General features: G+C 40.4%; 1 protein-coding gene across 1 annotated transcript in view; it reads left to right on the top strand.

The window, feature by feature from the left end:
* LOC146796348 (villin-1-like) overlaps positions 1-23,809 on the top strand; it is a 289,009-nt gene that overhangs the window by 104,670 nt on the left and 160,530 nt on the right. The gene's annotated exons all lie outside the window — the stretch shown is intronic.

Below are 23,809 nucleotides of genomic sequence, written 5' to 3'. Positions count from 1 at the left end.
GCCAAACAATTGTGTTGTTCTACTAGCGTTATTCCTTAATTTTGGATAAGATCATGTGTTAGAAGACTAGGAGGCACATGCATCAACATAGACAATAGCGATTCTTTAATTGTGATTATTAAGGAATCGCAATTAAAGAATCGCTATTGCCTATGCATGTAGGAATCGCTTAAAATTTTGCGATTCCTACAAATTCCTTAATTGCGAGTTGCAAATTGCGAGTCGCTATTAAGGAATTGATTCCCATTCTTTCCTATGGGCCTGAATGAATGGGAATTGCATGCACAATTTGCGAGTATCCAATAGGTACTTGCAAGCTGATTCTTCCACCTTGGCTTTAATTGTAGTTAATATCTTTGGACATGGTGTAGTTTATCCTTTTCTGTGTTAATCTGGTGCCATTTGTTTCTCTTACGGTCGTGATTTATGTGTGTATGTGGTATTTTATAGCGCAAACCTAGTCACAAGGCATCGGTGCACTATACACGGTCAAAGGCAAGCTTAAAGTAAATAATTAATGGAGAGGAAGTTAAGTTGTGGGTAGTTCAATGTCTGGGTTTGGTTCTCCCTAAACTTGGATGCTAACAGTCATCTCATTTTGTTGCCTCCTTGATAACATTTTTTATCCATCCTGACAAGTGCCTACTCTGGCTTGTTAAGTATTATAAGTTATGTTATTATTTGTTGCAATCCGATATATAATCCATTGCAATAGTCAAGTTTGGAAAGAATTAATGCCAACATAAGACATTTTTGAAGATTAGTGGGGATGTAGGGTAACATTTTTCTCAGGCTTTTCAAAAGGAAGAAGACTTAGGAGGCACGTTGATTAATCCGGTTTTTAAAGGAGAGTTTCTTGTAAAAAATGAGACCCAGATTTCTAACAGTTTCCACTGGGAATGGGACTGGGCCCATATCCAAGGGCTACTAATCCGGGGACCAGAAATTGGTGTTGTTGCTGCTTTTGTTATACAGTTCCCCTCTCCATTGCTTTGAAGACTAGGAGGCACATGCATCAACATAGACAATAGCGATTCTTTAATTGCGATTATTAAGGAATCGCTATTAAAGAATCGCTATTCCCAATGCATGTAGGAATCGCTTAAAATTTTGCGATTCCTACAAATTCGTATTAATCCATTGAGTAAAAGCAAACAATACTAATCATCAGAAAAAGAAGATTGCAGCATAAAATGTCAATCCTTTTTTTTGTTTTGGCTGAAGGAAAATATTGCATGAGGAAAGAGCGAGGCCTTAGTCTCCATCTATTTCATGTTGATAAATGTTGTTGGAAGGACATGCCAGTTTTATTTAGTGCCTTTCGGATTACTACCCCTTTATTTAGAGCATTTCAACCCTGCACGTTAAATGATGTGTATTTAAAACTGTATACATTTGAGTCTCCATTTACATGTGAGCCTTTTATCCTCCATTGTATTGTGTATATGATATATCTATTAAAAAAAAAATCTTGTTTTCTTGGGTGATGAAACAGCCATAATCCCGGCCCCATCCCAAACACCGATCAAGGCGAACATTTCCCTTCCCTTCTCCCCTTCTTTCCCCCAACAACAACGTAAGGTGATATGGGCATATTTCACTTCCAGAATAGCATGGGCACTTAAGTGGGTACTCCCTCTCCTCCTTCCACTCACCAGATGCAAAGGCTTCGTTACATGGTGTGTCAATTCCTGGGTGTCTCGTCTGTGTTTTCATAGGAGTTGAGCTATCAGTCACTGTCATTCAACTGAAGTTTCAGAGGCCCAGTTCTAGTCTTTTTCCCTGTTTCCTTCCACTTGCCTAAGCTGGTTGATAACTGCCTTCCCTTCTTTGTCTGTGATTCCTGCATTTGGTTTCACACCTCACTTCCTTGACGCCCTCCACCATCTCAATCTTAAGGTGGGTATCATTTTGATTTCAGAGCCTCTTTGGTTCCCTCCTCTATTCCCTGTCTCCTCCTGGATATCCAAGATCTTTATCCTCCCTTCTGGAAACATTGTCTACCATTGCTGTTTTTGTCATGTCAGCATTAGTCTGCAGGGGTGTCCCCCACTTGTATGCAAAACCATCTTTTTTGAAGATTTTGGCAAAGTTACAGCCGATAAGTCTTGTAAGGAGAGAATAAGGTTATGTTTCAAACTCTTCACTGTGCCACTTGCCTTATATTTTCGTTCTACTGGAAATGTCAGAATATCTAAAAACCTTTTCAATTGTTGGGCTGAGGTTTCTATACTGTGTATTCTGTGTGACTCTATTGCATCTTGATTACACATAAAAGCAGAGAGCTGAAGCTTTGTTTCACATAGTTTTTGATATTCCTCCTCAGGGCAACCCTGTAGCCACACATTGTTTCATCAGGAGTGATTTTTTAGAATTTAAAAATTCTCTGTTCAGACCAGATTTTGTTTTAGGAGATGACTGGTCTCTTGATGTAAAAATTCTAGTTCCTCTGCTTTGCCATGTCATGACTCTTCCAGGGAGAGCACTTTCTTACCCAGGGTGTGGTGTCTTTCTTTACCTCCTGAGGTTCAAGGCTAAGTTCACCCTGCAGAGAGAAGTTAATCTTGTAAGAATCGAGAAATGACTTTCTAATCAAAGTATTGATAGCATTGTTGCCTATAGATGAGTGGTGGACCCCTGGACAATCATCCTGTTTGTTTCTGCACTGTGTTCCCAATTTCTGCTTTGTGTGGTCTGGTCAGCATTTATGTGAGTGATTGATCCTATTTCGCCCTTTGGCAGCCATGGCAAGTCAGGCTTCTAGATGATTAAGAATCACTTTGCTGCCTTTTCGTTTTCTGGCAGAGTCACCAATGTCAAGAGAGATAGGTCAGGTGTTCTTCAGTGCCAGCAAATTCGTTCACTACTAGCCTTTCATTGCAGTTCTGTGAGTGCTCCCTCAGTTTATGTTTTCTGCCATTATCCACTTTTTTGCTGTAAGGTTATCTTTCTTTCTGAGCTGATGATCGTTACACTAACTCTCTTGGTCTTGAAATGTGCTAAGTGTTTTGAAGTAACCTGTGTGAATATTAAGTTTCATGCCACCGGCATCTTTTCCAGACCTGTCAAAACTGGGCGCCAAACGTATGGGTAAAGTACTCTTTTTAGCAGAAGATGCTGCTCAATCAATGTTTGAGCAAGAAAAGGAAAGGCTTTTCTTGCTGCCTTCTGCTCATCTCAATTGCTTGCCAGTTTACCAGGTTTTAGCCCCTTTGTTTCTGTCATGACACCACCCCCCACGGTATGTCTGGATCCCACTTGCACTTTGGTCTTCCTTCATTTGGACCGTCAGATCCCAGACCCATTCCCCCAGACAGTGGTAGCTCAGTGTATCTTTCACCTTCCACTGACAGTGATCTCTGATTTCCAGCCCACTCAGCCCGACCTGCTGGGTGCTTCCTGTTTTGTTGATTTGCATGCCGTTGGGCACCTTTGACTACCTGAATTGTCAAGACTAATTTGCCTATGGCTGGGTCCAAACTGGGGTGGCATAGTGAGCAAAAGAATGATGGATTGAACCCAGATCTCTTGATTGGGCTGACTGGCCTGGAAATCAGAGATCACCACACACTGTCAGTGGAAGGTGAAACGTCCTCCCCTGTAAACCAACCACTTGCTTAATATTTACTTCCAGACTCATGTTCTTCGAGGAACTATCCAAGTCATGATTTGTGACAGCCGTCTGTCCATACAACTACTCTAGATTTGGCTATCTCAGCAATGATTACACTTGACAGAGTCTTGCGAGGATGTTGTGTCGATAAGGTACAGCGTCCAGCACAAACTAAAATTGTGGAATCGTCACAATCTCGTGCTGGGCAGACCTATTGTAGTCCCACGACAACTGGATACCTTTGGAATAGATTCCTCCCAGAGAGAGCAGTGAGCTCAGATACATATCCTTCAGTGCGTGGCCAGGCTACTTCCAGCGAGCCCTAGGAGCATTTCATGGACCTGAGTCCTTTAAAAAACAAGTTGAAACATTCTGGACTCAAAACAAATGGAAGGGCATATGAATGTACAACAGAACAAGATGCAAACACATAGTTACAACTAAGTAGCATTTTTAAGGAGCATTGTTGGGTCACTGCACTTGGTGGCAACAAAAAGCTGTCAGTTTGAGAAACTAGCCAGTCTCATTTTCAAGACATGAAAATATAAGGTTTGTTAGAAACTTCAATTTATGGTTGGATGATACACATGGAAATACACTTTTTAGGACCATGCGATGTGATGAAGCATTGACGCAATGAATTATACAACAGTAAGGATTTTTTCATTCACTTCAGGTATCCACTTACCATCCCATTATTTATCTGCTCCAGGGGTGAAAAAGGTGATATTACCCCGATAAATATATCTGCATTCCAATCCTGTATCACGTCTGTATTTATACACTCAGATAATGCTAGTGTCCATAATGATACGAAAACTATTAACCAGTTCAAATAAATCTTGGAATCAGCCAAAGTGTGGTTCACAACTGGAAAGTAATTTTGCTGAATTTAGCATGTGGGGAAAATGTTTTGAAGGTGATCTTGCTGAGATATGGGTTGTGAAAGTTGAAATATTTAGGATTTCAGGATATTAGGCTAAAGGCCAGATCATGCTGCCCAGGTGTCTTTCCCGCATTGGGCACAACATGAAGGAAGACACCGGCTTGGATGCCCTCACAGACAAAGAATGTCTTTAGGTTTCATTGTTCAATGAGCTCAAAGTGTCCAAACAGTGTGACTAGGCAACATGGGGGTGTAAGTGGAATCTTGCAGTGCAAAGCAGTAGGCATAGGCAGAAGAAGAATAAAGTTGTGTTATCGCTCTATGAATAAATTACAGCTGTTGCTTCAATAACAAACCTCCACCGGGATGGCCATAAATGGGAACCAGTTGAAGCAAGATTTTCATCAGTAGCCTTCTAGAGAGAAATACTAGGACCTAAACCCGTGTAGTCTGAAAAAAAGCGAGTAGTGCGTAAACAGTCATGCAGGCATCCCTAGGGAAGTACTGCAGAGGAGGCGTGGCTCTAAAGCAGCGGATTATGAGATAACACATGCCAGTGGGGAGGCTCAGGAGCTGCTATTTGCTTCACCTTCACACAAGGGAGGTAAATGCATGGAAGTACCTCACAGCTGGAATAGTGAGGCCAAGTCATTCAATGGCTTGAGGCAGAGAAATGGAAGTGACGACCATGTAAAAGCAAAGGCAGATTAATGGCCTTATTTAGAGTTTGGTGGACACAATACTCTATCGCAAATGTGAACATTTCCCGTTCTCTTTATTGCACTTGCATTATAGCCTACGGTCCATGGAATACGAAGGACGGACTATCTGCCACGTTTTGACCGCGTATCCCGCACTCCAGGCTTTAACTAAGGTCCTTAGGCTAGGCTTCAAGTCTTCAGTGTTGAAGAAAAACTTGCAGAGCATGAGAAACCTTTTCCACCATCAGTGATGAAATATCTAAAAATCAAAACAGCCATAAGTTTGAGGCACTCCATTGGGTTGTTAAATTGTACCATAAACGAGTTTTGGAAAAATGCCATTCAACTGAAAGACATAGGATGATAACTTGGCAAACTAAGCAGGTGCTGTGACTCAGTGGCTTCAGAGTGTCGTCGCGGTGAGGGACACTTGGCTCTGAGGAAACAGTGACTCACACTGCTTGTCATTCACTGGCCAAAAGAGGACAAAAGTCAAATAAAGCACACCTGGTACGGTTCTTGGGAAAGGTAAGCTGTTTGCTTTGAATGGCTCATAAGTAGCTGTTAGCCCTTGGACAGTGGCCATGTTCCATACTCCTTTCGAGGTCATTCTCAGTGACGGATAGAATGTTCGTATAAATACTCAATTGTACTTTTAGGATGGTAGTGGATGGGCAGTGCTATACCATGGTGGGGGGAGAGGTGGGACGAAGGATTATTCACAACCATGGTGAAAGAATGTATTTTGTGTACTATCTCTTTAGTTACTTTGGCCCGGCCAGTAAACCACAGTATTTTTTAAAGCAAGGTCACGTTGGCGTTTGTTTGCTTTGAAATTCGGTCGCTGGATCAGAAACTGGTGTAAAACGGTACAATCAAGGCTTTTGATTGAAAACAAAATGCTTGGCGTTTTTACAAATGGGATATGTGCCTTTTATGAAAACAACAACAAGTTTTTTTTAAAGGAAATCCTCCACTTTGGCCTCAGTCGATTTTGTTTCAGGGTTTTTGGGGCAGAATGTAAATATAATTCTTATAGATTTGCAAACACATGGGTTGGGATTCCGTCGGAAACCAAGGGATGCGGTGATCTGGTTGTGCCTGATCCTTCAACTATAAGTCGGAGGTAAAAAGTTGAAAAAGGAGGCAGCAAGGTCCTCATGGTGTCAACATTTGGGTTGAGAAAGTATAATTGGATCATGAGAGCGGATGTGGGTGGCAAGAGTAACATCAGCGCAAGGTCTACCAAACGTTATACTTGTGGTCTTATAAGTCATTGAAGTGCACATACAAGGGGAGAGAATCCACACCACTACCCTAAAAAAAAAAAGCTAGACAACGAAATAATCGTCCAAAATCTCTGAATGCTCACTGAAAACGTATGATGATTCTTTAACTGAATTCTTCTTTTTTTCATATTTCTCTCTCAAACACTCCTAGCCAGCGCTTGTTTTGTCCGCCCTGTTTAGCAGGTCTTCATCAGAGCTAGAAAACACACAGTAGTGCCCTATTTACTAAACATGATTATGCATGAGGTGATGTTCCATCACCAAACAGACAGAACTCTAACTAGTGTAACACCATCCGAAAACCGAAATATTAAAAATATAAGCGGAAGGAATTTAACCCATGGTATGTGGTTGCATAGGCAGATGCGCTGTAGTCACCTTACATCACAACATAGCGTGCTACCTATAAGTTTCAATAAAAAGTCTGTAACATTACATGCAAAGTCCTGCTTTAATTTCCACTTTTATAATGTCTCAAATACTCACAATTCTTCTCAAGTGTTCAAAAGTAGTGAATACATCTGTAGGTGCAACTCAGTGAAGCAAGCCATAAGAAGTGAGTCACCCAGGTGAAGCAATACTAACAAGTGACTGAGGATATCTGTAATGATGTGTTATGAAGTCACATCTGGAATTCTCGTAGTGGCTCACTGTGAGAATTCCATGAAGTAGCAGTTGCTCTAACTTCATCGTTGGATGGGGTCGTGTTATTAAACTCAGCTTTACCTTACCTCCTCTTCGTGTCTTCATTCATCGGAACATCACGTTTGGCGGACAAGGATGGGATTCTGTCGTGGATTCACACACCGCAACAAGACGTTGTCCTGAATCCACCTGGTCGCTCCTGAAGGCGGAGTTCGTCGTGTCAGGCAAGCTGTCGTGGAGCCAGGGATCTTACAAGGAATGCGCATTATGAGCCTCACTGTGTGGTTATTGAGGCTTTAATAAGTTGGTTGCGCTCGGCGAATTTTCACTTACCGGAAGCGACGATCGCTTCCTAAAGCACACGGACTTCATTTGCGTACGTTGGAGTTGTGGGTGGCATTGGGCATACTACTGCCTTCAGGTACGTTTTTATTTCTAATCTATGGGCTCGGAGGAACGTCCGTTCGCCCTCTAGCCTGTTTGCCTTTGCACGTCGGGAGGAACGACTCTTCCCCCTCCGACGTGTGTTTGTGCTTCGCGCATGCTCGTAGGTTGCTAGAGCATGTCACATGATTCCTTAGAAGACATCAACTAGAACGTGTAGGGAGATAAACTCAGTTTTGTTCCTACCTCGTTTAAAATACTGCGAACTGACATAAAGAGTCTTCATGAATTTGTTTTTGGGGAAGTTAAAGGATTTCTAAGGGAGAAGTGTAATGATGTGTTATGCAGTCACATCTGGAATTCTCGTAGTGGCTCACTGTGAGAATTCCATGAAGTGACAGTTGCTCTGACTTCGTCGTTGGATGGGGTCGTGTTATTAAACTCGGCTTTACCTTACCTCCTCTTCGTGTCTTCATTCATCGGAACATCACAATATCCCCATCTTAATTTCTGTTTATACTGCGAATCCTAAATCGGGCTAATATCAGTTCGAATGCGCTAAATGAAGATTTCCAATCTGTAGGGAAAATTAAAACCTTGAGGAGCACACTACCCAACATTGTTTCTAGATATCACTAGGTGTCCTTAACAAGAATTGTATATTTCTTTATCTATCAATCATGTATCCCAAACCTAGACACATGCGAGTCACCTCAGCTTCTTAGTTGTTGGGACCAAATAGAATCCAAGAAAAGTAAAACCAAACTATACGTACAACCTCCACCGTATAAAAAGATAATGCCAATAGGGAGTGAAATTTGAACTGAGTTTTATGTACTATTCTGAACAAAACAGCGTTATGGTATTTCTGTGGTAAGACCCGTTATAGAATTTGTTTTCCAACAATATGTGAAATATCTAGTATCAACACCAAAGTTGTAGACCAATTACAACCCAAGGAGACAAAAAAACTCACTGTCTTTCAAAGTCTACGGTCTAGTCTTCCCGACTGCAACAATAATATACAGCAATTGTGTTTAGCTTCTCCGCCAGTCATCCAAGTATTGACTTGAACCCTATAAATGAAAAATATTGTAAAGTGCTCATTAGTAAGAACACACCCGCACTCCAAGCTGAGTGTACAAAGTATAAAAGAGTGGAAAAAAGGTGTATTGCTACCAATAGATGTGTCTACTTATTCTCAAGTGTCCACTGCGTACTACACCCGTGCCATTTTATAAGGGCAGGAACAGCAGCATGACAGTGTCAAAATCGAAACTCAGTCTCCATTTTGGAGTGTGCAGATCAAAGAGAAAAATTAGAACTTTGTGGCTACTACATAATATTACCTATTAGAGAAATCCAAATCCCAATTATGTATCAGTTCATAGGAGTAAATATACCTCATTTGCATAAGATGCCCAGCAAAGAGCTATCTGATCTGTCAGAGTAGAACCACCGTCTTATATTGGCGCAAGTAATCCATTAACCCGAACACCAATCCTTGCAAATAAACTAAAATCCATTGTCCTAAATTGTGCACTAACCATAATTGTTGTGAGTCTAAATTTGGAAAATAGCCACTGCTGTCAGACTGGATAGTAAACAATTCCTAAACCTTTTGAGGAAGAATAACTATCTCAAAGGCCAAATTGTACATTGTGACACCACTCCTCAGTAATGCTAACAGTTGACATTTATTACCTACAGTTTTTGACCTAATTATTTTTACCTACATTTATTACCTAAATTCCATATAAGTCGCTATTTAATAGTGCTCAATTCTAGCACAGCTTATCAGAGACTACAACTCTAATCACCAGAATAAGCGGTCCAAACTCAGAAGGTATCAGAAGGTGTTTAAAATGTCAAATCTAATTCACTCTGTGAAACAGGCTGTCCCTATGTTGTAGTAAAATGGGCAATGCACTTTAAACGCCTCCTCTCCTAATAATCAATCATGTTTTACTTTATTACACTGGCATGAGTAAAGAGATCCCATATCCTGTAGTAAATATTCCTATATATAATACCATTGTGAAAACGTGGCTTTGGATCCTTTATGCCACAGAGTCCAAGTTTGTTGACGGAATAACTGAGAGAGACGCTGCACTGCGACACATCTCTCTTTTGGAAACACAATTTGTGTCCTTTAGAGAAATGACAATGTGCATCTATGGAACACATTTTGTGTCCTTTAGAGAACTGATAATGTGCAGCTATGGAACACATATTGTGTCCTTTGGAGAGCTGATAATGTGCATCTATGTAACACATTTTGTGTCGTTTAGAGAGCTGATAATGTGCATCTATAGAACACATATTGTGTCCTTTAGAGAGCTGATAATGTGCATCTATGTAACACATTTTGTGTCGTTTAGAGAGCTGATAATGTGCATCTATGGAACACATTTTGTGTCCTTTAGAGAACTGATAATGTGCATCTATGGAACACATTTTGTGTCCTTTAGAGAACTGATAATGTGCAGCTATGGAACACATTTTGTGTCCTTTAGAGAACTGATAATGTGCATCTATAGAACACATATTGTGTCCTTTAGAGAGCTGATAATGTGCATCTATGTAACACATTTTGTGTCCTTTAGAGAGCTGATAATGTGCATCTATAGAACACATATTGTGTCCTTTAGAGAGCTGATAATGTGCATCTATGTAACACATTTTGTGTCGTTTAGAGAGCTGATAATGTGCATCTATGGAACACATTTTGTGTCCTTTAGAGAGCGGATAATGTGCATCTATGGAACACGTTTTGTGTCCTTTAGAGAGCTGATAATGTGCATCTATGGAACACATTTTGTGTCCTTTAGAGAGCGGATAATGTGCATCTATGGAACACGTTTTGTGTCCTTTAGAGAGCTGATGATGTGCATCTATGGAACACATTTTGTGTCCTTTAGAGAACTGATAATGTGCATCTATGGAACACGTTTTGTGTCCTTTAGAGAGCTGATAATGTGCATCTATGGAACACATTTTGTGTCCTTTAGAGAGCGGATAATGTGCAGGTATAGAACACATCTTGTGTCCTTTAGAGAGCGGATAATGTGCAGCTATGGAACACATTTTGTGTCCTTTAGAGCAGTGTTTCCCAAACTGGAGTCCGTGGACCCCAGGGGTCCGTGACACATTCCCAGGGGGCCCGTAGGCAGCAGTTTTAAAAGCACTGCAACGTTCCTTTTATAATTAGCAGTTTTTTAGCAACAATAAAAGTTTCAAGATAATGCCAGTGATAAATGTACCTGCTGAAGAGAGATGAGAGATTTGTCTTGTGGCAGCTTTGACTTAAATAATGTAGCACAGAGGGTTAATATGCCTTCTGCAAAGAATATGTAACATGCATTTTAAAAAACAGTATTTTATGTGCAAAGGTCAGTGGGTTACTGCTATTGTTACAGAGATTCTTTTGTTACTGTGCACTTCATAAGTGACAATCGTAATCTAGCACAGTGACCTATAAACTGTCATCAAAGAACTGCGTGCAAACTGCATGGTACAAATTAGTGACTTATGTTTTTTTCCCAGTCTTTCATTATCCTGATGCTGCTAAATATGTTTATTTGGGTGGAAATACATTTTTAATGTTAAAGTCAGTGCTTGCCACTGTGTTATGTTCAGAATCCTGAGTTTGTGCTTTTGCAGACCAAGCACTCTTTAACAATGCGTACCAGTATGAATGGCATGTGAATACTACACCTTGTAGTCCCCTTTACCTTATGTAACATTTCTATACACTGATTTACATGTATGATTCATTGTCTCTATATGTGTGTGATGTAAAGTGCTCCGACATCCTACAATGGTATGAGAGATGCCATAAAACAAATTAAATATATGTGACAGAGGGGCTATAAAGAGATGAGAAGCACTGTTGGAGGGTGATAATAAGGGAATCATTGGAGAATCCCAACAAAGATTGTCGCATCCTGGTTCATAGTAAGGTCTTCATTTACTATTCTTTCAAAGCTAATACAATTCAATATATAATGATAAATGTGCTGTAGAATGCACCATTGTTTCCTAAATGTTTTGAGGGGGAGAGCCTCTGAAAACATTTGCAAGGGCTGCTTTGGGTTTCCAGTCTCGCCCTGGCAGGAGCAGGAGCCTCGTACTGCAAAATAAAACCAACCATTTAAAAGTTAGTCACGGAGATGCAGCACCAACATTCCCATTAAAATGTTTCCTTTGTTGCAAATTCTTTCAATATAAAATACTAAAATCCTTAGTAATTTTAGTATTTGTTTTGTGTGCACACGTGTTTTTTTTCTTCGAATTACTGTTTTAATATTTTTAATTTAAATCATTCAAATTGCTTGGGGGTCCCCGGCTTCCAGTGGTGACTCAATGGGGGCCCTCAGGAGTCAAAGGTTTGGGAATCAGCTGATAATGTGCAGCTATGGAAAGGAGGACCATAAACATGCAGGACTCCGACTAAGGCTTTTAATGCAGCAGTGTGCTCAGCCAGGGCAATAGAGTTGGACTTAGTGCAATATTACATTGATTGTCTGAGGGGTAAATATTGATGCATTGCTCACAAAACTAACAGTACCCAATCATCTTTTTACCATCAAGTTATGCATTACTGGTGCCACAGTGTATAGTGGTCTGGATTACAGTTTAGCTGAAGACATTTAACATGATCATGTTGAACAATATTATTCGGCTACATAATTATCTAGAATTTTTAAACCATTGATCTTAGAAGATTATCTGTATTTTTAGTATTTGCGAGCCTAGAGACAATTGTCAATAGCCAATTTTAAATGTAAAGCTTGTGTTTTAAACTGAGTCGATAAATTGTTACAGGCTAATATGCCTGAGAACAATAAAGATTTGATCAGTCAGGACAACAGAGTTGAGCTATACTGCAAGAGCCTTTTTAGCTATCGCTTTAAAACTGTGAGTTCTGCACCTCTTCCGTGGTCCTGTAACGGGTTGAACTGGTTTAGTCTGGGCATTTGTCACTATTGCTGTTAGAAAGAGGCTGTGCAGAGGGATGGTTCTGGAAGACACCCTGACATCTTTGCAGCTCAGTGATCAAACATGCCCTAGGTCAACCCTTCGGGGAGAGATGTTGACACCCTACCCAGTGTCTCAAAGTACTTGAGAATGGGAATACTCCCATCTTTGGCTACCTCAACTAGATGCCGCTTTCTAGGAGTGCATGTGTATAAGTCCATACAAGCAGACAGTTGGAATTGCGTTGGTCTCCAATTCTGTATTTGCTCAAACTGTATTGATACAGAGCTGGTGCGTGTATGACAACGGTAGGCACCTGCTTACAGTAACACCAGTTGTGCTTAGAATTATCAGGCATGTCAGATAAGATGCTCTTTGCACATTACGTCTGCCCTGTGTTCCAGAATAGGTAGCACCTAAACAAGTTCTCTTTTTAGTCCTACACAATGATCTGTGTATGTTCCATGGCTGTCAGTTCTGTGCAGCACCTCGTAGACTTCATCACTGTACCATCGCCACACACCAGCACTGAAGGTGACACTGAGGGGATTTAGGCTTTGCCTGAGCCAGGATCCGCTTTCTGTCAAGAGATTGGCATTAGCTGACTACCTTCCAAATTAACGGAAATAAGTTATGTGAGTTGAAAATACAGTCTTTTCAAAATTAAAAGCAAATAAGCTCATACGCTTAAAAATGTTGATTAATTCCATCTATTCTGCGCTGGGTGGGCATGAGAATTATAGGTGGGAATTAAAATTTTAAGAACATCACAATTAAAGAACAGAGAGCCTTAAACGGTCATAGAGGCTAGGGGTGTCCAACTTGGGCCCAAAAGGGCCAACCCCATACTTGATTTTCAGGATTATCACATAAATAAACAAACATTCATTCAATCTCATTGAAACTCATTTATATAATCAGTGGTTATCCTAAAAGTCTTCCATAGATTCTAACCTCATGAGCCTACACTGGACATATCTGCCCCGTAGCCTTAAACTTCCTCATGACCCTTCTGCAACATACATTTGTATTTCTTATACATTTGTAGAATGTCCCTCCGTAGAATGGAAAATGTGTGTTTTTTTCAGCCTTTTTGGAGATATGTGGATTTCTTTGCGGTCCACTGTTTCTGCTCCAGTCTGGTCCAAATTAGGGACGTGCTATGCAAACATTTCAAGTTAGGCACTGCCTGCTGCATAAATGACTTCACCAATGTTGTGGATCAAGGGCGCCAGCTTGTCAGTAAACATTGTGACTTTTCTATAAGCACAGTCATCTCTGACTACTTCAGTATAAAACAGCATCAGGTACTGGCCAGAGCAGACTGTAACACATTGGGAAGAGGCAAGGTGAGATGTCCCCCGCAACACTGCATGCTTTCTACAGGAACTGCGCAGAGATGTCTGTGACGGCGTAGTGCTCGTTTACATGGTGTATGTGGGAGGGAAGAGCTGAATCACAGGTTTAATCCTCAGCGTAGCTTTTTTTGTTTTATTTGTTTAGAGCTGCTAAAAAGAGGTACGCAAACACAGAGTACAGCAACCCCACCATTAGCAAGGGGCCAACCATCAGCCAACAGAGTACTTGCTCCAAAACCTTTGGTGTAGCCTTGCCTATCCCTCATTAGCTAGATTGAATTGCCACTGGCACAAAGGGAGTGTGGTTGACCCTTCATCCCTTTCTCAAATCTGCATCCACAGTCCAGCAATTGGTTTGCTTCAGGGTAGACCTGGTGAGGTAATTGCTGCCCGAAGTGTGCTTAGAGTGTGGTGCCAAATGCAAAAACAACAGGTGATGGACAGAATGCAGAACAATGTCATACATTCACCCCAGTACAGAGATCTGGGCCTAAATCCATCGTTGTTTTGCTCACCATGCCCTTCCAGTTTGAACCCAGTCATATGCAAATCAGTCTTGACCCTGTGCCTCATGGGAAGAGTCCAGCCCGAACTGCCAAGCCAGGTCCTCCCTGGACTGGAAACAAGCATCCTAGACCGGTTTCGGGGTTTCACCCCTCTTCAGCCAGGATAGCTTGATTCCAGTGGCATGGAGAGCACGGGACCCACGTCTGAGCATACCCGTCCCACTCGGGGTGACAAATGCAAAAACAACAGTTGATGGACAGAATGCAGAACAATGTCACACATTCACCCCAGTACAGAGATCTGGGCCTAAATCCATCGTTTTTTTGCTCACCATGCCATTCCAGTTTGAACTCAGCCATATGCAAATCAGTCTTGACCCTGTGCCTCATGGGAACAGTCCAGCCCGAACTGCCAAGCTAGGTCCTCCCTGGACTGGAAACAAGCATCCTATGACCGGTTTCGGGGTTTCACCCCTCTTCAGCCAGAGTGTGGTGCAGCACAAATGTGTCTCTGCATTGTGTGCAAGCCTGTTTATGTCGAGGAACTATTTCTATGCTTGGGCTAACTCTGTGTGATTCTACATGATATGTGTTGTCTGTCAACAGGAGGTCTGTGTCTGTGAATGGTTTAGGTGTGTCTTTGCAGGACGTGTGTGTGTGTCAGTGCAGGGCATGTATGTCTGCAGTAGGTGTGTTTCTGCATAGTGGTCGAGTCTGCACTAGGATTTGTTTGTGTTTACCCAGGGGGAAGTGTCTGTCAATGGTGAGTGTATGTTTGTATCTAGAGTTGATGTGTTTACATCTGCGCATAGGAGAGTATGCCTCTAGGAGTGGGTGCCTGCAGTGGGGTGTCTGTGCATTAAGTTTGTGCATCGTCTATGCAGGGGGTGTGATTATCTGTATTGTAGTTAATTGTCTGCAATGGGACTGTGTGACAGTGCAATGGTGTGTTTGTCTGTCCTGGTGTTGTGTATCATTACATTTGGGTTACGCTTATGTGCAGTGAATACGTCTGTAAGGCAGGAGAAATGGAAATAACCAATTGGGATGGAAGGAAGACAAAACTTTGGTGATATATGTCGCTTCTCTAACTGCACAGAAGTTTTGAATATTTTCTTTTTTTACTGCAACATTGAGGCAGTCCACCTTAATATTGATTCCAGAACGCCGTGCTACCAGAATATTGTATACGAAATATCGAGAACTAAAATATTGAGAAGTGAATAGGTATGTAAATATGTTCCTTTTCTTAACTTCAAATTCAATATTTTTGTCCTCAATATTGTGGCAGCATGATGTTTCTGTATTATATATATAACTACATGGATGGATTTGCAAATGAGCTGCAGCTTGCTTTTTGAACCTTGATGTCCAAACTACTGTCCCTGAAGTCAGTTTTTCAAGATCATGTATTCATGTGGTTCAGCACTTTTTGGGTGAATAAAGATATAATTTTTCTCAGGAATAAAATAATGTTTTACTTTATCATATTTGCAAAGCATTGATATCGTTGGTCACTTTTATTAAAATATCAATCCATTATTTGTTTTTATGTCAGCCTACATAATTGATTTAGGAAGCAGGTAGGACAATTTGATTGTCTTATAGCACATGCAGATTTCTGTTGCATTTTGTCCAATGGACAAGTAGGTTATTTAAACATTTCCACACCTGTGAAACTGTTCCAACTGTTTAACAGAATCCATTCATATATTTATTATCAATGAATCACTCCTAATACCATATATGGTCAATCCAGTCCGGACTTCCAGGGCTTAAACATGTCTCTACTCATACTACAATACTTAAATGGGGTGTTCTTAACACCCCAAGCCAGGCGCACAGCATGATTCGTTAATTCGTACTACTGCGTTTGTCCAATCTTGCACAATTAATCATGGGTAATCTTTTCGCTGCTTAACGTCATTTGATCCATACAAAGAATGATGCCATTTTCCAGGTTTCTTATACTTATGATGAGACCATCCGGACTTCTGTCATAAATACGAAAGACGCATAATTCTTCTCAGGCGTGTTCTTTATTAGAAGCCCAATGCATTTCGGACTACATGAGTCCTTCTTCGGGGGTAACTACAATTAAAACATTATACAATTAATAACCACTTCATACAATCTCATGATGCTTTAAGGTTTTCAACAAAATTAAATATTTAGTCGACAACACTGCTGAACTGTGTACTAAACGCTGTTATCCTAAAAGATATGCATAGTTGCGCTTAATAACAGATCCCCTTCTGTCTTATACTCCCCAAGACCTGACCCTTGCGAAATATCAACCCGCTGAACTCCGTGTTGTTAACCTCTTTACAAACAACCATCTTTTAGTGCCTTCAACACGTACCTGCCCAAGAGCTTAATCAATTCCACATCCTTGTCGCGGAACAAAGTTCGCCCGTCCATGACCGAGCTCGGTTTTTAAACCAGGCACGTAGGCCCTCCCTCATAATCACGAGTTAAAATTAATCACCTGATCGTGAACTGCGCCGCTGTAAGCCTGATCTGTGTTGAAGGCACTAAAAGATGGTTGTTTGTAAAGAGGTTAACATGCTGAACCCAGTTGTGACTGGAGGGCAGGAAAGTAGGGGATGACGATTACTAGCACTTCAGGTTATGTGGGTGGTTTATGTAACAACACGGAGTTCAGCGGGTTGATATTTCGCAAGGGTCAGGTCTTGGGGAGTATAAGACAGAAGGGGATCTGTTATTAAGCGCAACTATGCATATCTTTTAGGATAACAGCGTTTAGTACACAGTTCAGCAGTGTTGTCGACTAAATATTTAATTTTGTTGAAAACCTTAAAGCATCATGAGATTGTATGAAGTGGTTATTAATTGTATAATGTTTTAATTGTAGTTACCCCCGAAGAAGGACTCATGTAGTCCGAAATGCATTGGGTTTCTAATAAAGAACACGCCTGAGAAGAATTATGCGTCTTTCGTATTTATGACAGAAGTCCGGATGGTCTCATCATAAGTATAAGAAACCTGGAAAATGGCATCATTCTTTGTGTGGATCAAATGACGTTAAGCAGCGAAAAGATTACCCATGATTAATTGTGCAAGATTGGACAAACGCAGTAGTACGAATTAACGAATCATGCTGTGCGCCTGGCTTGGGGTGTTAAGAACACCCCATTTAAGTATTGTTGTTGCCAGTGCCACCAGGGTGAGGCACTATGCCAGTTCACGCACGCACTCTTGGAGGACTAACGATAACATAGTAATCAGGATTAAACACGGTGTGCATCCCGTTCAAATAATCTCTACTCATACTACCCCATGAAAGGCAGGTGTACGAGGGAGCGAATCGAGAACCGATAGCAGTCCTGCACTCTTGTTTGTACCAGTCATTGTTGAATAGAAACACTTTGTTAGTGAAAGTCAAGTTTGCCATATATAGTAACATATGTTACTATATATGTTACTATAATATGTTCAAAAATTAGTTGTCCGTTTTCCAGGAAAATACTCCATAATCTCTAGTCCCCATTTGAGCTCAATACTAGTATAAAGAGAAACTATATCAAGTATCATTCCTATGTTACATCATTCAAAGTTTTGAGAGCATATTTAGTGTCCTTAATGCAGGATGGGAGGTTCATGATAGCAGGCCTAAAAAAAATATCAAAATATCCTGGCAAACGTTTGATCCAAGTCAATACCAGAAACTATAAGTCTTACTTGCGGGAATTATAATTTTGTATGTATCTTTGGTAAGATGCCCAGGCACCTCAGCTTATTGACTTTAAGGTAAGTATACTTGTCCGCATTAAGAAGGTAGTTATCAAACCATGCCTTCAGTTTGTTATTAATATTATTTGTAATCTCTGTAATCGGCTTGTATGTTAATTTGGTGTACTTTCCATCCGCACCCAATTATGTAATAAGCTCATTATCACAACAAACTCAATTCATGATAACAATATTGCTTACTTTGTTGGCTTTCATATGGTGATATTGTGATCATTTTCCATTGTAACAAGGTTGGTTTTTCTGAAGATGTAAGGGTCGCATAACCATACGTGGAATCTTTGCCTCCATTACCATCTGTCCACTTATCATAGTCCTTAAGTACCATTTGATAAAACTGATCAGTATAATTTGCACTCCGTAATTGAGGCATATATTTCGATTCACTCTTCAATCCACTTCCTTTGGTTAATCCTCCTTGTATGTCCAGTTCCTGTACGAGATCTATAATCGTATGAGGGTCTCTATCAACCTCACTAATATTCAAAATGGTATTGTATCAAATATGTTCTATATCGTTAATGAGCTTATAATTTTGTTTTTTTACCACCGGTTGAATAAGCTTGGGTTTGTTTGAAAAATTGTTATTCTATTCCAGTTTCCTCACAAATGTGTAAATGTCAATTTTGATTTTATTAATATCACAATCCACATTAGGTCAAAAACCAAAACCTTTCTTCAAGACTGAAACCATATCGTCATTGAATACCTTATTTGACAAATTAATTGCTGCTACATCTTTGTTTGTCTCTTCCAATTTACCAGCATTTTATCCTCCTATCCTCATTTCCTGCTGGACCAAGACCTGGTCTGTACACCCGTTCTTTCTCTTTTTTTGTGTGCCTACTCTCTTTCCTCTCCTTGTTTTCTTGCGTCCTTTAGGGACCCTTGTCCCAGTTGTCAATCCTTATTCTCTTCCTTTCGTCTACGAAAGTAGTGTTAACCTTTATTTGAGCTGATGGTCTGTCTCCAGTGGCCGATAACTCCCCACCCTCACTACTAGTGAATAAGCTGGAAAGTGCGTAACTGGCTGACTCAGAATCTTTGTAAGCAATTAGTGGTGGTTTGTTATAGATTAAATTACCAATTTTGTTTTAGAAAAAGTGAAGATGCAATGTATCTGGTAATCATTTTCATCTCTTCTCAACTTACGGGCCTTCCTTTGTTTTACTCCATCTTGATATGTCATCGTCACACCTTTAAGGATTTCACAATTCTTCTTAGTGTGTTCTGTCATGTTCAAAGCATTTATTACCTTCACTAGGTCAGTCGATTTTTTTCAGGTTTCTTGAGGTCTAGGGCAGAAAGTAGATATAATTCTCTTAAATTTGCAACACATAAGTTGGCATTCTGGTGGAAACCGAGGGATATGGTCATCTGGTGGTGCCAGGGGCTTCAAGTATAAGTCACTTAACAAAATAGAAAATCAAGATATCAGTGTCCCGTTAGTGTTTCCCTGTGCTGATTCTGTCAGCCCATTTCTGTCTGTCTTCCAAGCCTCTCTCCCCCCTTAGGAAGGTAGATGAGCTAAAATAAGATTTTGAGCGTAAATAATTGAGATACATTGGACATACTTATCCAAGTTATATTCCAGGACAGTGCATATTATTATTGTAGCCCTTTCACTAGAATTAGGTGGGTATGCTGTGCAGAAGCTCACATATGTGCAAGGTATAGGGACAGCAGCTATGGGTGAGTAGCAGAAATGGAAGGTACACCAGATCTTCTAATGTATTTACCTACTTCAGAAACCTCAGAAAGTATAGAAATTGCCTTTGGATAGAGGAAAGGTTTGCTCTTAGGTTATATGTTTTCAAAAGAGAAAGTAGTAAACTATAAATGAACACACATTATGTCATAAAGCTTAGTGTAGTCACTGAGAAACGATACTGCAGTGTTTCTAGCATTAGTCTAGTCACTGCGAAACAATACTTCAATGTTTCTAGCAATATCTAGTCACTGCGAAACAATACTTCAATGTTTCTAGCAATATCTAGTCACTGCGAAACAATACTTCAATGTTTCTAGCATTATATATCAAAGCAGCATCCCAAGATTCGGCCACACCGGGAGAAAACACGGGCACAGACTCCAGTGTAGATGAATAAGAGATGTTTATTGCAATATCAAGTCCAAATGACGCATTTCGGCTGCAGGACTGCGGCCTTGATCACATTTCAGTGCGAAACACTACTTCAGTGTTTCTAGCAATAGTCTAGTCACTGTGAAACAATACTTCAATGTTGCTAGCAATATCTAGTCACTGAGAAACAATACTTCAATGTTTCTAGCAATATCTAGTCACTGAGAAACAATACTTCAATGTTTCTAGCAATATCTAGTCACTGCGAAACAATACTTCAATGTTTCATATATATCATACTAAATATAAGATATACATTGTCAAGGTACGTAAATTTTGAGTTATTAATAGTAAAGCTATACTCGCTTTTATATACATGCTTTAATGATATTTTGGTAGTCAATGTTTAGATTAAGATATTTTTGTAGCACAATATTTACGTCCACGGTATTCGGGGTCTACACTAACATTTCCATCCACAGATTACATTTTCTTATGGAAAAAATCTGTCATTTGTGAAGATTGTCTTGTAGAGAAAATCTCCAACTCTAAACTGTGTAGTTGATGCTCCACAGAGTTGTTTTGCAGCTCATTTACAAACTGGAAAGCCACTCCTGTTAAAGTATGAAAGCAATCAATATATGTGCATATTTCGTGGATTTTCGGGTAATCAGTTTATGCACTGGGAAAATATTTTCTCGGAGGGGGGTGAAGGAATGGTAGTTTAAGTATACCTAGTGGAAAGCAATCAATGTATGTGCATATTTCGTGGATTTTCGGGTAATCAATTTATGCACTGGGAAAATATTTTCTCGGAGGGGGGAGAAGGAATGGTAGTTTAAGTATACGTAGTGGTTCATAAGTGCATCTTGTAATCCACCAAATTAATATACTCTGAGGTGCACTCTAGCTAGCATTCAGTAAATCCACCGAAACGTGTTAACGTACACCATTTGATTTGAAGGTGTAAATTCATGATATGTAGAATTTCAACTATTCTAATGCATCAGGTGTCTAGTGGGCTTGAGGAATAGAGTGGCTACTCTTACGTTTGCATGAAATCTGTTCCCTGGGCATATGCAGTCAGATGAGTTGTATGATTATATTCTTGCATCCATCCATTTTTAAGTCAGGCCTATAGACAACTTCATTTTTAATAGCTTTATTGGATTTTACCAATTCAACAACAGTCACACAAATGACACAATAAACATTATTGTGCAGCTCACTTCTGGTCCATGTGCGATTAATATAGCAATTTCTGGTTACACTCTGTCTCCACAGTCTTGCCAGTTTATTTATGCTTAAGGATCTATTGAATTGAAGTGATCCCATCATGTCCCCGTATCTTTGCATGTTTCTGTGGACACCCACTGATCCTGAAGACCACCCCCTCAGCAAGTTGTTTATGTCTGTAAGCCATTCATTCATTCACTGATGGGGCAATCCTAAATCTACACTAGTGAGCAATATACATTTGGCCACAACCATAACTAAGAGGAACAGCTTTCTTGCCCCACGCCCCCGTCCCATTCTGACATTATACGTAGAAGTGCTATTTTGGAGTCTCTCATCAGGGCTATGCCTATCACCTGCTCTGATATATTAAGGTTCTTGGGGGCATATCAACAAGGGCTTTATCTCTGCTTTTTTGGCTTTAAAAGCCAAAAAAGCAGAGATAAAACTAGCACCCTATCAACAACAGGGTGCTAACATGCAAATTTGCATGTTAGCACCCTTTTACTCTACGTTTCCCCTTGCATCTCTAATGAGATGCAAAGGGGGCGTTCCAGAGTAAAATAATAGGAGAAATGTCGCTAAGCGACATTTCTCCTATTATCAAGAATATCGCTAACCCTGTTAGAGACAAAAAAAGCAGCGCTAACTGCGGTTAACGCTGCTTTTTTACGTCTGGTATTTTTCTGACTTAGCCATGATATCCCATGGAAGGAGGATATCATGGCTAAGTTTGTCTGTCCCTATCAACAAGCTAACGTGAGATTATCGCTGGGTTTCCAGCGATAATCTCACATTAGCCACTTAGCGTGAGGATTTTTGATCACTATTGAGATAAGCGTTGCTAATAGCACGCTATCTCAGCGATAAAAATCAACGCTAGCCGGCGATAATTATCCTAGCGCTAAGTGCGCTTAGCGATAATTATCGCCGGTTGTTGTTGATATGCCCCTTGGTCCAGTAAGGCTGGATGAGTGGGCACTCCCATACTTCATGGAGAAGGGTACCGTCCTTAAAGCTAGATTTAAGACAAGTCGGGTCATAGCTGATTCCCATTCTATGTAGCCTTGTGGGGTGTAGTATATTCTGTGGAATTGCTTGAATTGAATGAGGCATATTCAGGCCGATATCACCGTTATCTGGCTGCCATTTTGGCTTCTGTCCACTCTTCATTCTCCAAAGGGCCAAGTTATACTCCCATTTTTCTTTCAGTACTTTTAGGTGGCCTGGTGTGTTCATCTCTAGCACTGTATACAATCTGAAAATGTAATTTTCCTCCAATCCTGTAAGAACTACCTTAGACTCCAGTGTTTCCAACTCTGGGACTCGTGTGATTTTCTTTTTTTATCCTTCTAGGGCATTCCTGATTTGTAGGTATCTAAAGAATTGTGACTTGTGCAGTTCACATTTGTCTACAAACTGCCCAAATGCTTTGATGTGACTGGTTTACCTGATATCACCAACTCTGGAGATTGCTATGGTGCCCCAGGCATGGAACCCTGTCAGTCAGCTAACGACAGGCTGACAAGTCCCATGCCACCGTGGGGTTCTCCTCGTTATTTTCCCATGCTAAACTATCACTCTTAGCGCCCTGTACCAACACTCCATTGGTATTCTGGTGACTGGGGATATTGCCGTGGATAATTTCACCCCATACATCTTTGACAAATTTGAGATCTCCAGGGTATCCTTAGAGGAGCGTTCAGTAGTCTTCATACATTGGTCACAGGTGTCCTTTACATCTTGCTTCTACCCACCACACTCTAGAGCATGTGGCAATGTGTCAGTCTACTTCAGCCATTGTCTCTCATCGTAAGTGAAGACATTTTTCTCTTAGGCATGTGCACATCCGGCTAGAGAGTAGTTTAATCTGTACTTTCATTTCTGCTTTACTTTCATGATTTTAATGTATTTATTTTAGTGATGAGTCATTTTTTACTTACTTTCTTTTTTCAAAAATATACATGCCACCTTTATCCGGTGGCATTTTGCTTTTTATTACTTTTACACTTTCAACGTCTGTTGCATATGCTTGCAAACAAATTAAATAAACACATCTAATACTTACCATAGCCAGGCATATTAGATTTGGCAATGCTTATTTTCATTAAATTTAGGCAAGCAAATAGGAGAGGTTAAACAGGGATGTACATTTAATCTCCCCTGTTTTTCTGTGGTCCTCACACTGTCCACAGCTTACTGGAAAAAATGTGAAAACCAGCCTTACAATGCTCCATACAAGTGGCCGTATGTAAGAGACCAGAGCCTCGTCGCCAATTTAGGCTTACATCCTTGCCCCCAAAAACATATGTGTGGATAAATGGGTCTAAATTGTGGACATGTCTGTACAATTTCCT

The sequence above is a fragment of the Triturus cristatus genome, chromosome 10, assembly GCF_964204655.1.
Source record: "Triturus cristatus chromosome 10, aTriCri1.1, whole genome shotgun sequence".
Classification (NCBI taxonomy): Eukaryota; Metazoa; Chordata; class Amphibia; order Caudata; family Salamandridae; genus Triturus; species Triturus cristatus.
Note: the sequence above shows the minus strand (reverse complement) of the source record. Positions and strands in the feature narration are given on the sequence as shown.